Here is a 16,052-nt window from a genome sequence, read left to right as displayed (position 1 = left end):
CAAATAAATAAATAAAATCTTTAAAGAAAATCACTTAATCTATTTAATGCTTCAGTGTCCTTATCTGTAAAATAGAAGAAAAAGTATTACATCCCCCATAGAATCTCACCAGTTTCAGTTAAATATATAGGAGCACAAATCAGAATGCTTGCCTATTTAGCATGTGTTTCCCATACATTTTAGGATTAATGTAAGACTGGGAAAGTATAGTGGAAAACCAACTCAATAGATGCTATTTGCCTTTCTTCTTTTCTTTTCCTGGGATTAAATCTTTCACCTCTCCCTTTGTTTTAGGGAGCTGTGTAGTGGTGGTGGGGTGGGGGGTGGTAGGGTAGAATCAATTTGAAGGAGCAGGAAGAATAGAAGGGTAAAGTATGACACTCGCCAAGCCAACCAACTGGGAGGAGTTCAATTTCGTCAGTCTATAGATCAGAGCATCTAAAAGTTTGGTTTTCCAAGGATTGCAGTTGATGCTTTACTTAGGGATGCCTGTGAAAAAGAAGTGTTAGCCCTCAAAGTGATGTCTATGGCCCACAGGACATCTTGCCACTTGAAAAGAGAATCTGATTATCAGACTAAGCAGTTTCAGGGAAGTCACACACATGGAAGTGACTGCAAAAGGGAGATTGTCGAAGATTAAAGTAGATTCCAGAAGTATATTAGGAAAAGCTCTTGCTCTGTCCAAGGGAGAGGTACAACAGAGCCAGCTTGTGGTTAGCCAGGGACTAGTGGTTTTCCCACAGCTGCGAAAACATCTCCATTGCCTCTGGCATGACAGGACACTACTGACATCTCCTTGAATCTGTTTCTGTATCCATCAGTTAGCTTATGCTGTGTAGTAAAAAAACCATTTCAGAATTTCAGGGCTTAAGATGGCAACCATGTATTTGGTGAATGATTTGAGTCCATCATCGGGGCTATGCTCACTGGGCTTGGCTGGGCTGACTCATGTACCTGATGTCCGTTATCTAGGTCATCTGAGAACTGGTTGGTCTGGTGGGGGACAGGGAGGGTGGCTCAGCTGGGATGACTTACTTGGTTCCTTAAGGTCTCCTACCCCCCAGCAGGCAGAGCTGGACATGTTTACATGGTAGCTGAAGGCAAAAACATTTAGAAGGATCAGGGGCTCTATTTCTTGAAGGGACCCCAAAATAAGTTGTAATCAAATACAACTTCCTGCCTATTTTGCGCCCGTAAAAATGAATCATTTACCTTCTACCCCTCAATTAACTGTTATTCAGAACTATCATTGATTTGAAAGGTATATGTTACTGAATTCAAGCCCAAATTTACTCAGAAAAAAAACCCACAAAACTATGCGAGCACAAATCAGCGCTGCCACAACCTCCTTATCATACCTGGGCTGGTCACTATTTGCCCAGATAATTCTCCTTTGTGACATAGATAAATGATCAAGTATAAACTAAGTCAGAAGTGTAAACTGTATCGAAGGTTAACTCCTTCCTCAGATCCTCTGAAAGCCAGATTTAAACCTCTTGAAACAAAGATAAGAGCTATGGTCCTGCCTTTAAGGCAGCTGGTGATTCTAAAATTTGCCTTGGCTGAATTGTGGAAGGATGTCTTCACCATGGAGGGCTGTAAGCTGGAAGGCATAAATCCAAGAGACTTCAGAAGCAGGGGAAGGAGCAGAAGAGATGACAAATGAGGGAGGAGAAGGTAGTGGGAGGAGAGAAAAGGAAAGTGTGAGAGAGAAAATCAAAAAAAGGGAGGAAGGGAGAAGAGGGAGGCCAGTACAGTTGTTATTCAGTAGAAGGGGGAAAATGTAGGCTACATTTGGTCTTTGTCCTCAAGACTCTCTTGTACCTGCAATGTTTGAAACCAAGCCAAGAGGTGGGCAGAGCCAAGACCTGGGGGAGATGTGCGTGGCTTTCACCTCGGGTAAAAAAAATTAAGGGACACAAAAACATCTTAAAAAAAAAAGAAATAAATAATGTGTTAATGACAGGTTTTAAAAATATCTGACTTCACACGAGGAAATCTATGGTGAAGAAAATACCAAAATTTTAAACAAAGAGAGGACCCATATTACCCATCTTTCCTTTTGCTTCCTGTTTCCAATATGGATCAGCACAAAACTACTTCATTGAAAAAAAATTAATGTTCACTCATCATGATTTTGAAAATTATTTTTTATTTAAAAAACATCACATGAAACTATTATTTGTCTTGATTATTGAGTTTTTTGTGCCCCTCCAATTGTGTTTGTGAGGTAAGTGCCTCCCTCAGCAAACCTTGGGCCCAGCCCTGGCTGGGAGAGATGAAGTAACGTGATCTAGCAGCGAGTAAGAAGGAGAGTTTTGGATCTGGAGAGCCTGGATTAAATCCCCCCTCTTTTCCCCGTGTTGTAGTTCTCTCTATTCATGCTGCCAGGCTTTGGACAAAACGCCTTAAACCTGGACTCTCAGTTTTCCCGTCTTTGAAAAGGGGGTAAAAAATGGTCTTTTTTTTCTTGGGGGATGGTGGGTTTAATATATGAATAACAGTTGAACGAACAAACAATCCCTGGGACATAGCAAGTACTTGATAAAGTGTGAGTGCTGAGGACTAGGAGGTATGTCTGACTCTCCCTCTTTGAAATAAATATTGATAAATAGACCCAAGAACTGTTTCCAGGTGGGAGTAAATCACTAGAACAATAAAAGAGGAGGCACCTGGGTGGCTCAGTCAGGTAAGCCTCTGCCTTAGGCTCAGGTCATGGTCCCAGGGTCCTGGGATCGGGGATGGAGTCCTCATCGGGCTCCCTGCTCGTGGGGAGCCTGCTTCTCTCTCTCCCTCTGCCTGCCTCTCCCCCTGCTTGTGCTCTCTCTCTCTTTCTCTCTGACAAATAAATAAAATCCTAAACAAACAAACAAGAAAGGATGCCACTCCTCTCCCACTGTTTGAGTAATAGGAAAAAACACCCGGTCAAAACAGAGCGCAGTGAAGTAAGAGGACGCTCTTGGAACTGATTTCTACCAGCAGATCATGAACCGATCACAGCTACAAGGTGTATGTTGCTTTGGTGAGAATTTCCAGTGAGGCTTTGAACACAATGAGCTACATTTTATTTATTTATTTATTTTTTTATTTTTAATCATTTATTTACGGATTATTTATTTTTTATTTATTTATTTGAGGGAGAGAGGGAGAGAGAGAGAGAGCAAGCACACAGGGATGTGGATGTGGACAAGCAAGGGGAGAGGCAAAGGGAGAAGGGAGCCCAAAGACATGTGGTTCGATCCCAGGACCCAGGGATCATGACCTGAGTCGAAGGCAGGCGCTTAATGGACTGAGCCACCCAGGTGCCTCTGAGCTACATTTTTAAATGGGATTGAATAAGGAAAATTGCTCATAAAGAAGTGGCTACAAAGGTACAAATAGACTTTGGAGAATGTTCAGACATCAAAAGCTATCATAAAAGTGTTTAGGAAACACAACTTGTCACTTAACTGTATTTGTCCCCAGGGAACTTTAAAAATCCTTTTCTATGTTCTGTTTTTATTCGGGAAAAGATTGTCACAATTTTTATATTTTCTATGAGAAACTATACCTTTCTTTTAAATATGGAAGAGGAGATCCTATGAAGAAGCAAAGTTCTCCGCGGACACCATTGAGAGTAGTAATAACAACTAACATTTATTACATGTTTCCTATGCAGAAGGTATGATGCCAACTGTCTAGTTGCAAAAATTCATTATATAATTGGCCCCAAAGCCTATAAAGGAAGTACTAATATTTTCTTTATTCTCAGATACGGAATAGACAAAGAGAAGTTCAGTTCTTTGACTAGATCACATAGTAAGTGACTGACGTTGGATTCCAAGGCACGCAGTCGAAATTCAGGGTCTGATTCCTAATTCTTTGTGATTTTTTAAAAAAAGATCTTATTTATTTGCAAGAGAGAGCATGAGAGAGCAGAGGGAGAAGCAGACTCCCCGAGCAGCAGGGCTTGATCCAGGGACTCTGGGATCATGACCTGAGCCAAACGCAGATGCTTAACTGACTGAGCCACTCAGGTGCCCCGATTCCAAATTCTTAAGTCTAAAAGCTGTGCTGCACTGTTCTCTAGAGCCTTGCTGTTCAAAGTGTGGCCCATGGGCCAATATCCCCAGGAACTAAAAGCTTGATAAAATGCAGAATCTCAGTCGCCAGCTTGGACCTGATATACTAGAATCGGAATTTTAACAAGATCTTACGGGGAGTCATGAAACACATGAAAATCTGAGAGGCACTGCTATAGAGCAGGTCAGAACATTAATATTTTTGCACTAGATGTGAAATGTCTCTACTGAGAGATAGCCATCTTTTTTGGAAAAGATTTAAAGACGTGTTTAAATCTAATTCTCTGCTTCAGACCTTATCTTGTCAGGTTGATCATGTCATCCTGTCCTTAAATCCCTTCAGGGATCATAATTCTTCACTCCATTTTTAAAGTGTTGCCTCAAGGTGGTCCTGTCTGGACTCCTAATGGGTCTCAGGAAAAGAGCCATGCTGTTGTGTTCTCTAAAGCTCAGCGTCCCAAAGAATGAATAAGTCTGAAGCAACAAAAGCAGCAGTCACGTAGCAGACTTCTCCAGCAATGTGATCTTTTCCTCCTTAAACAACAGTTAACGAATATTTGCACAGCGCCTTTCAGTTTGCAATACCATTTTTACACCCACAGAGCAAAATATATATTTGGTTAACTTGAGGTTGAAATGCCTCGAGTTGGAATATTGACTGAGGATTACAGAATTTCTTAAGGGGCCTTGAAGTCCTAGATTTGCTTATGAATGAATCCCTTCCCTGCCCTTGCCTGAACTGGCCGGGGGTGAGCATCTTAAAGGGAACTGGCAAGGAGCTGTTTCACAAGGCAAAGGAAAGCAGGCTAAAATCAAAGACAGGAAAGTTCTATCTGCTGTTCAGAGAGCTCAAATTTTATATTCATTGTGTAGGTCCAGCTTTCAGAGTTTAGAATCTGAGGTCAAAATTTCGACCAACTATGGGCATGCACCCAGTCAGCATAGGCGTGAAATAACATATGTTGGTACACTCAAAGAGGTAAGTAAATAATTTGCGCCACATCCAGAGGGAATTCAGGGAATATATGCCAGACAAAGAGGACCAGGAGGAATTTTTCTGCCAGTTAGTGAGGCGACTATCACAGATTTTAGGTAGGTCCTGCCTTCTATGGCGTAAATTGAAATTCACGTACTGGAAGTGAAGTTCGTATTCATGAAGCCCATCTTGAATGGGTTTTACAAGACCAAAGGTTGCTAGAATAAGACAAATCAACCTGCCCTTGGATCCTAATCCCATTTCTTATTAACTCCATGACCTTGGCAGGCATCTTATGTTTCTAAATTTCCATTTCATCATCTGTAAAAATGGGGATCCTGAAGCATATATACCTCCCACATTTATTGGGAGCACCAAATGGAATTTAACACACCCTGGCTGGCGTGCAGTGAGGCCTCCCTGGTTTCGAGCATCTACACGGGCAGATCCAAGGGCTACATAATAAGACAAAACACTAGCGGGGACCTTGGGCATTACAGACATAATCGCACAAGCAGATGTACAATTGCTCTGAGGGCTTATAAGAGGGTCTGACCCCTTACCAAAGATTTTGGTGGAATGTGACCAAGACAGTCTCAGATACTGCACACACAGCAGAACACGCAGATTCTGCATACACAGCAGAACACGATGAAGAAGCAACCCAGGGGAAAGGTGTAAGGAGGTGCATTGAACACGATATTCATACGTGAGCTCTAGCAATTTCTTTTGTAGAAACTTGCCTTGTTTTTGAGTTAAGCATCTGAGCTATTATCACATAAGGAAAAAAAAAGGAAACATAGGCTTTTGCCAAACACTTGTGCAATTTAAAGACTGGGTGTGTCTACTTATGACTGCATTTCAGATGTGTGGGGAGGGGTCAGTGACTGATCTCTGTTTCCTACCTCGCTCAAAGCAAGCACCATTTTTATTATGTCTGCTTTTTCTGGGGATGTAATCTGGTGGCTACCCTCATTTTTTTTTCTTTTATTTTTATGATTTTTTTTTTCCCCAATAGAAATGAGGACAGGAAGATTGCCCTTCTGAACCTCCTCTCTGTCAAAGGACTTCTAGGGATTTTCAGCATGTGGAGGAGGATCAGAAAGTCTCCGTGGAACTTCTGCCAAGCTGTTGAAGTCAGAGACTCTTCCCACACTCCCACGGGGCTCGTCAATTCTTATCAAGGATTCAGGGGTGGCAGAATAGTCTTTCCACTTCAGAAAGGGAAGCAAGTCAAGCACAGGAAAACAAAACTAACACTGGGAAGCACAGTGCTCCTCTCAAATGTCAACCCTTCTGTCTCTGACCGCGGAAGAGGCTTAAGTCTTTGTGAAAATGGGTGTTCGAGCCAGCAGTTCTCGGCTCAATGGGTGCTATAGAGGGGAATGCTTGTTTCTGTGTCCACGTTGCCGAAGGCGGGTGGGTGGGAACCAAAAATTTAGAAGACTATTTTGGGTCAAATGTGCAAACCTTTTGACCTTCCTTAGTTCTGCCTTGAAAACCTCATCCCATTCATTCAGCCTGTTAGGTCCCTGTGTAGCTAACAAAGCCCAGCATCCTGGCTTGATGCACTGAAGGCTCTTGGAGGGCTTACAAAGCATTTTGAAGAGTTAAATGTAAATGAATCAGGAACACATGGATTCAATTTCCCTGGAAATTCACATGTGCTTGGAAATGAAGGGGGGGCAGTGTCTGGCCAAATGTGCTTTGATTTATCTGACCCCAAAATATATCCCTCCCCTCTCCCTTTCCTCCCCTCAAAATCATTCAAAACTTTGCTTAATGTCAAACTATGGCTGGGTTCTGGAGCCCCTTGAAACCTGGAGTGGTTTGAGTTCCTGGAGTTAAAAAGGGCATTCAGGGAGCCTTATTCCACCACCTCCTGCCCCCTAACTAAAGGATCTCACATGGTTTTCCTCTGTTTCACAGGGTTAAATTAAGGTGAGGATGTGATGATGTTAGTTCAATCACGAAGCTAACCACCCTACTGCAATCCACGGAAACCTTTGCTTCCTGCAGTGAACATTCCTATCCGCAGGACGTGATCCTGCAAATCATTTCTGCCAGTAAAAACCAGGTGGGCTTTTTCGAGGAAACCACCACTTGGACAAAGGAGTAGAATATTACAACCATCATCATCGTCATCACCGTCTTTATCATCATACACCTAACATGTGTTCAGTTAGAGAGTTTCAGAACAGCTTCCAAAATAATTATCACATTTAATAGCCATAACTGTCCCTTACATGGAGATTGCTAAGAACTGCTTAGAATTGTTTAGAACCTACTTAGAGCTGTCAGGTGGAGGGTTCCCTTAGTGGGGGACCTGGGGACTAGCCAGTAGAGTCTCGTAAGTTTGAGTCTCGTAAGTTTGACTAAGGATCCTTTAGATACAACTATTCTGGCTCCCTTTTTTCTTGGGAATTTCCGATAGAGAAGAGAAGGGAGACGCTCAACCTTTCATCTTAAAGTCTCATCACAGAATGGAATCAAGCTGTGGTTTGTCTGAGGTTAATGTTGACTGCAGTAATTCTTCGGGTCATCAAGAAGCAGCTGGATAAAGCATCTATGCTTTTGGTCCCTTGTCACCATTAATTGGTTTTACCTTGTCCTTTTGCTCCCTCTTAGGCCAATTGGAGACCACTTCCTATTTAGGTTTTCTCCCCACCCACCTGGCTAACATTGTTTTCTTGGTATCTTTGTAAGTATTCCTCCTGTAGGTGTGATTTTGTCCTGGGATGATGTTTGCACATGATGACCACCAGAGGGAGCCACTTAATGACCTTAGTGATGAAGGAGGCCAGAGCAAGAAGGGAAGGGCAACTTCCGGCTGACTCTTCAAGGGAACCTTGGCTATTCTCAGCTCTTCTTGCTATGCCTCAGTCATACTCACTCCTTTCTTCCCTGCCTTTTTTTCCTCCTCTACCTAGACTCATGTTCCCAGCATGTTGAATGACTGGCTCCTCCGAGATTCCTTATCGTGCTGGCTTAAATATCACCTTTTCAGAGAGGCTTTCCAGATCACTCTATGAGCTGAAGGTCCCAGACTCCCCCAATTTTTGCCTGGAACATATAATCCTGTTTATTGCCTTTAGACATATCGGTGAACCTGTATATTTACTTGCTTGTCAGCTAGGACTGAAATCTCCTGCAGCTAGGAATAGCTCCTGACTTGGGCATCAGTTTCCCCATACAGTAGCTGATCAATGAAAAATTCCTGATGAATGGATTATTCTACTGAGCAGTCCAGATGGAGGGTAGTATCCCTTTGGAGGACTATGAGGTCAGAAACCAGTCTCCATAGTGAGCAGTCAATATCCTGATACTTTTTTTTTTTTTTCTTTTTAAAGAGAGAGAGAGAGAGAGAGGAGGAGGAGGCAGGCTTCCCACTGAGCAGAGAGCCCGACATGGGGCTCGATCCCAGGACCCTGGGATCATGACCCGAGCCGAAGGCAGAGGCTTTAACCCACTGAGCCACCCAGGCGCCCCTGATACCTTTTTTTTTTTAAAGACAGAGTACCTTATCCACAATTTTTACTCACATAAAGTAGCCATCAGATTCTAGGAAGCCAATATTTGTAAAGTGACCACTCTTAGCCATGTACACTGTGAGAAACTTGGAGCTTGACATTTTCTATTCACGGTGTCATCACTGATGAGTGTGACAAGAGGGAAGTACGAGAACAATACCAACCGCAATGATGACAAATTCCTACCGGAAGGAATTGATCAAAAGTCCTATCAAACCGGCTTTTTAGTGAGTTCTCTAAGAGTGTGTTAAGTATACATTTAGCTTGTTATTTAGCGATTATTTCTACCCTACGTGAGTACATAAACAGGGTCAGAGTTTTCAAAGGTAAATGAAAAATCCTATCTTTTCTCTTCAAGTACATAAAAGAAACTAAAATCAAGAAAAATAAGAAAAATGACAGGTAGAAGATTATCTCACCATTCAAAATATATGCCATATATTTTTTGATACTGTGCTAAAGTTGGTTGTAAGTTTTGTTCTGATTTCCCTAGCAGCCAGTGCAATGAGTAAAATATGATTTAGGATGTGATTTAAAGGCAGGGCCAGCTACATAATTTGCTGGCTCCAGTGCAAAATGAAAATGTGGGGTCCCTTATTCAAAAAGCAGGAAAAATGCCATTAAATGTAATAAAACATGGAACTTTTTCCTTTCTTCCACGCTCTCACTCTAGGCCTGTCATGGTGTTTTTTATTTGTTATTTAATGGCTCGCTCCCCCGGGCATGGGAATCCTGGCTGGTAAAGCAGACTCTCAACAGGCATGGCTTGTGTCCCCCCCAACCCTCCCCACCCCCTTTCCTGCCCACCTGCTGCTGCATTCTCCTTCCTGCACCCACCAGACCTATATACTGTGACCTCTTTGGGGGCAAGGAAGCCAGTCTGCCCTTGCCACGGCCTGCTGCCCCAACTCACCAAGAATAGGCAACCCCCAAAGGACTTTCAGTCATTTAAATGTGAGCTGTGATCCGTACCTGGATTGGATATGACCAAGAGGCTTGGCCCACCAAGCACATGGACCAAGCATCACAGCAGAGACCACCAGTGCTGTGTCCTGCCCTGAGACACAACAGGGTCAGCATCATCGGAGCTTTCCCCTCCCCATGGCCCGTGCCTCTAAACAAACTCTCCCTGGGTGTGTAGTGCTCAGTGGCCTGAAGGAGAGAGGCCAGGCAGTGCCTGGGGTGCCATGGGGCTGGGTATATCAGCAGTGTCTGGGTGGGCCTGGGGAGGAGGAGGTCCCTGGGCCAGTCTACCAGAGACAACACAATGGGAAGCAGAAGCCCATCCCAGGAGGCAGGAAGACAATGGGAGGGAGGTGGGGCTGCACAGGACCTGAAGCTCTGAGCTTGGTGCCTGCTGCATTGTCCCAAGCTACAAAATATATACTTACACGTACAAAATATAAATTTATAGATAAAATTATTAAAAATTCCAAATCAGCAAACAAAGAGCACTAAAATCAAAGCAAGGGAACTTTCTGAGGTTGGGGCCTAAAGGGAACAGCAGCAGGTGCATGAAGTTGACCCCATTTATAGAGTCTGCAAGTTAAAAACAAAACAAAGCACCTTAGTTACTAAGAGAAACACATCTGACCTTGACATTGACAACTAGAGCTCAGAGGAATTTCTCATAGATGTCCAAGTAAAGAAGACATTGTGTCATATAATTGGCAATGTCCTTAGAAAGTCTCATTAATTCAATAAAACTACCATTCTTAAGTGCCTACAGTTAACCTTAAAAATAAAACTACCAGTTATTGTATCAGCAAAATTGGGTTTATTAGGAAACAGCAGAGAAATGCAATTCAGGACAAGCAAGTGATGGCAAAACCACTGGGACGTCTAGAGAAGGAAAGGAAAGAAATGCTCTTTAATAGAGAAAAGGGGGATGTTGGGAAGATGGTTATAAACAAAAAGTCCACTGGAGTAAACTGGCAGTTCAAAGTATTCTGGCCTCCCATTGGCTAAGTTGTGACTGTCTCTCACTGGCTGGGCTGTTGCTGGGGAAGGAGGAAAACTTTTCTTCCTCCTACTGGGGTAGTAAAGTAGCATCAGCCCACAAGGTAGATCTCTTTCTGTAGGATTTATATTTGAGGGCAAGGGGAAGGGTGTGAGAGCTCCCCCTGCTGGCATGCCAACGCCATTTGCAAATAAGGTTTTCTTATTTTTGCACTCCTATGCGTCATCATTGCACTTACTTTCCAGTAGGGAAGAGCAGAAAATAAGTACATAAACAAACAAACCAACAAAAAAAACAAAAAATCACCATTCCACAAGCTGTAGGAGATGCTGGACTCCCTTTCCAGATGCTAGCCATGCCTTTTCTTATCCGGCACCTACCTACCCATCATCTCTCATCAACCCATCTTCTGCATTTCAGCTCAAAGTCTCCTCCTAGGGAAGGCTCTCCTGTTCTCCCAACAGGACCAGGTGCCTTTTGAACTCTTCATATTCCCCTCTATTTTAACTTCGTGGTACTGTTCAGAGTCTGTAATTATGAATTTGTTTACATCGTCATTTGTTTATTGTCTGCTCACCCTTGGCAAGCCTATAGGCTCAAAGCAGCAGGGTGTATTTTGTTCTGCCTCCCTTATACATCCCTAGTGGCTAGCACAATACTCCTAGCATTTGTGGAAGCTGCATCTCTCTGCAATGGGCAGATTCAAGAACAAATGTATTGAATATACACTTTGTGTCAGATATATTGTTGCATCCTAGGGATAAAATAATGAGTAAGACACTGCTCCATGTCCTTGGGGAGGATTCTGTTCTTCTCCAAACTTACTTATCAAGTTTTGCCTGCAATCTCTTTGCTCCAATCATATATTTCACTTGTTGTTTCTTGAACATACTCTGTTTCCTCTGCAATTCTTTTTATCAAAATATCTTCCTTCCAGATATTTCTTTTTATTCTTTTCTAATTTTTCGAGAGAGAGAGGGAATCCCAAGCAGGCTCCACACCCAGCACTGAGCCTGACGAGGGCCTTGATTTCTCAACCCTGAGATCATGACCTGAGCCCAAATCAAGAGTCAGACACTTAGCCGACTGAGCCACCCAGGCACCCCTCCTTTCTATTTTTTGAACTTCAGATTGACTTTCATGTTCTAGAAATTTCTAGGAGCCTCCCCCACCCCCAAATAAAGTCTTCTCTTCAGTAGTTAGAGATTTTAATAGGGTACATCACATCCTGTCTGACAACTACACTGGTCCCCCCCTTTTCCACAGGGGTATGTTCCAAGACCCTCGGTGGGTGCCTGAGACCACAGATAGTACTGAAGCCTATATATATTATGTTTTTTTCCCTATGCACACATACCTATTATAGTTTAATTTGTGAATTAGGCACAGCAAGAGATTAACAAACATTAACTCGTAATAAAATAGAACAGTTCTAACAATATACTACATATACAAGTTACGTGAATGTGGTCTCTCTCAAAGTATCTTACAGTACTGTACTCATCCTTCTTCTTGTGAAGATGTGAGATAATAAAATGCCTGCATGGTGAGATGAAGGGAGGGGATAACCATAACCGTAGGCACTGTGACAGAGCCTTAGGCCACTACTGACCTTCTGATGATTTGATGGAGGGAGGATCATTTGCTTTTGGGGTACCATTGACTGGGGGTAACTGAAACCATGGAAAGCAAAACCATGGATAAGGTAGTTTCCCAGCCTCTCTTGCAGCTGGGTGTAGATATGTCCTTCATTCTTGCCAATGAGTAGGAGAGAGGGCTATAGCTTCCACATCACGTACTTAAAAGGAAGTTGTTTGCTCACTACTTCAAATTTGTTTGCTCTTATCTTGATTTGGAATGTGAACAATTATGGCGGAAACCCCACTTCCACCATGCACGCAAAAACAAGTCTGCAGAGAAAGAAGATAAAGTTAGTATTTGGTTTTCCTTGTCTCCTTATACAGAGTACTTTGTTTAAATTATATTATTTATCTTGAATGTCCTAAAGTCCTCTTTTATTTATGGATATGCTATCTTTATACAATTCACTCTCACGCTAACTGTTGTCCTTAATTATCCATTTTTAAAAATATGTAACAAATTGGACCAATGTCAGAATATCAAATTATATTTTTTGGGGAAAGGATGATGATCAACTTGTAGTTGCCATTTGAAGTAAAAAATGGAATCAGTTGAAATTATCCTGGAAATAAAGTCTTTCCTCTTTTTTAGCAGGAAATGGGGAGGAGGAATCTGAGGCATTTCTGAGGTCCTTCTGTAGCAGGAGAACTTGACCAGTAAAGAATGCAAGCACTTTCCTGTATCACCCTGAAACAGCATCTCTTATCAGAATTACATCGCGGAGGATGAGACAGAAAGCTTTATTGGTAAAATGGCAAGCCTTTGGAGAGTCTCTTTCTTCTCCCAACCTCTGAAAAAAGGTCTGACTAACTTTAAACACCAAAAATAGCCTTTCTTCTGTATTATCTGCCATTAGTGACATTAGACCATTGGGTATGATAATTTAAAATCCTTTATTCTTAGATTTGAACTTCACTTATTTCAAAGTAGGAAAATGATGGAGAGAGGCAAAGCATCTTTGATTTTTTTCCCCAGACTTTTCAATCTGTCAATCTTATTTCGTAAAATAATTATCAACTTCACCATTCCAGAGCAGGACGACCAACAATAAATCTGTGATTGTTCCTGGACAGACCCCCTGGAGACAAAAGGCTGAAAAGTTGTTTATCAATACAACATTGTATAAGTTTTAAAAAGCAACATCATTTGAAAGAAATAAAAGTACAGAAGTACTTTGAACTGAGAATCATTCTCCAGTAGAACTCTTCACCGATAGAGACTCTAATGCAAGAAATTCTGCAACTCCTTCATTTTCAAAAAGTATCGCCTAGTCTTAAAAATTGACATTCCCTTTCGATCTCGTGCTCCTCTCTCCTCTTCTCATACTCTTTTGCCAAAACTTGGCATTAACATCCCCTCTAACTGACTTTCTTTCAACTGGACTCTGATCTAAGTTCGCCCTCCAAAAAGTAACTTATAAGACCCTGTGTGATCTATCCCCTGCCTGTCTTTTTGTTCATTCACAATCTACACTCCCAAGTACATCCAGGATTTCCATCCTGTGTTTCTTCCATGACAATTTCTTAAAATATGCTCTTCTCTCCTCTGGAGGACCTAAAGACATCCCCACCCACAGCTTTGGCTACTATACCTTTTTTTGGCAAATTTTTATCTGTTCTCTACCCTCCTTTCTTGCCTCAGATCCTTTCTGTAAGTTCTATACCCTGACAGTTTTACCTATATGGTCTCCTGTATATTCAATCACAATCGTTTCTTTACTGCGTGGGGCCCTTTATAGACCCTAAGTAACTTGACAGTTTGATTGATGTCAAACTATCTTTTTACTGCCAAAGCTTAAAATAGTGCCTTCATATATATAGTAGATGTTCAATAAGTATTGAGGTTAGTAGGTGAAGACCTAAAACAAAACCTGACATAATATTTTTACATTTCTCTAATTATAGAATTAATCCAGGTCATTAGCAAATGTCAATCTGTGGAAGAAAAATTAGGATCAAGCCTATTACAGCCACGTACTTATCTTCCTCCTAGTTTCAAAGTTCTTTTAAAAGAGGAATTAGCAGTTCTTTAATACATCAGCACTATAATCCCCTTTCCAAAAAATGCCAGAGGTCACCTGGAAATAGAATGGTGGAGCAAGGATTAAAATATAAGAATAGGGGACTTTGGTTAAGTTAACTGGATCACTGCGTCCGTGTCCTTGTTAAATATGCTTTGTGGACCATGACAAGAAAGCGTGGTGGGGGGTCATGGGTTGAAGAGGTTAAGAAGCACAGAAGGTTTATTGATTGATAGTAATCAATTCATCTTCTATTATGCTTCTCTTCTTCTGATCGCCCCACTTATAGCTCTTCAACCTGATAACCTTCATTAATGACGGACAAGAGTCACATGTCCCTAGATTTTGTGATGCTTATTTTTGTTACATAGACACTCTGTTCAGATCTCAAGATACTGGCAATCCCCATGTAAATAAAAAAAAAATCCCCAGAGTTTTTAAAAAGAGTGAAGAGAACTTTAAATTTTGTTAAAGAAGAAAAGATGATATGAAATATCTAATTCTCCTTTGGAATTAACCGTTTGCCTCTGCCAAAGGAGATGTTTACCTACGGCCCATGAATTTCCCTTCCCCTTGTAGACTGAAGTCTCAGTCTACCAAATTTATTTCTACCAAAATTATTTCTCGAGTTTATTGGTTTATCGTGGTGGACTGGTGATGAAATCTTGCATAGGTAAAGCCCTAGGCTTGTGTCTTGGGGAATCCCAGTAGACTTCAGTTAAAGAAGAGAAGTGAACCAGAGGCATGAGCTCCTTATGCAACATACTCTGCTGGTAATCTGAGCTGAAACCTTGAGACATAGAGACAGAGAGAGTAGTTGCCTGATAACTATCTTTTATTTACACTGAGACTGGTCATAATTCTTGTTGGGTTCCTTGAAGTCCCCTCAATCATCAAATAGAGCTTCCATTTTCTTAAACTCTCTTGAGTGAGTGGTTATAAACAAAAAGCAAAAGAATGTAGAGTGCTTAACAGTCTTCTTTTGTTCTGAGAGAAGAATTATGCACTTACTACGCCAGGGGCTGTGCTCGGAATTTTACATTTAATATACATATCAAATAAATATTAAAATGTATATAATGTATTTCAAAACCTTCACTTATGAGGTAGGCATTTTAAGTCCATTTAACAGGAAAAGGGACTGAAATTAAAAGATACTAAGTCACTTGTTCAGTGTCTTCTGTCTAGTCACTATGGGAGATTAATTCAAGTCTTCTTTTTTTAATCTCACAAAAATTTTGTGAAAGTTCTTACCACCACCAAAGTGGGAAATTTTGTGGGAAATAAAAAGACAATAAAAAAATATACCGAGAATGGAAGTAGTGAATTTTTTAAAAATTAGCATTGAGAAAAATTAAGCCCATTGTTCCAGACATAAAACTGTGTGATTGGGGTTGGGGGTGGGGAGAAGATTATGAAGAGGAAGAGGAAGAGGAAAGATGGAGAAACAAGAATGGTCCCATAATGGAAACTTTTCTGAATCAAAGTATTGAGGGGATTACCAAAGCTGAATTTTTTAAAATGTACTCTTTGAGAACAAATGGAATAAAAGTGTTTCACTCACTTAAATTAAGTAATAAAGCAGAGTCAACAAAACCAACTAACTTCTACATCACCTCATTATACTTTATGAAGCAAAATAGGGTCCTTATCTGAATGATTTCAATATATTCGATCCATAGTGGTTACCCTACCTAATTCCTTCATGTGATTAGCTTCCAAGTGATATTCTTAAGATGTTCCTGCCTTGCCTTTAAATTCCATGTACTTGGGGTGCCTGGGTGGCTCAGTGGGTTAAGTAAAGCCTCTGCCTTCGGCTCAGGTCATGATCCCAGGGTTCTGGGATCAAGCCCCGCATCCGGCT

The sequence above is a fragment of the Enhydra lutris genome, unplaced genomic scaffold (genome assembly GCF_002288905.1).
Source record: "Enhydra lutris kenyoni isolate GAN:26980312 unplaced genomic scaffold, ASM228890v2 scaffoldscaffold14, whole genome shotgun sequence".
NCBI lineage: Eukaryota > Metazoa > Chordata > Mammalia > Carnivora > Mustelidae > Enhydra > Enhydra lutris.
This window is presented reverse-complemented; position numbering follows the sequence as displayed.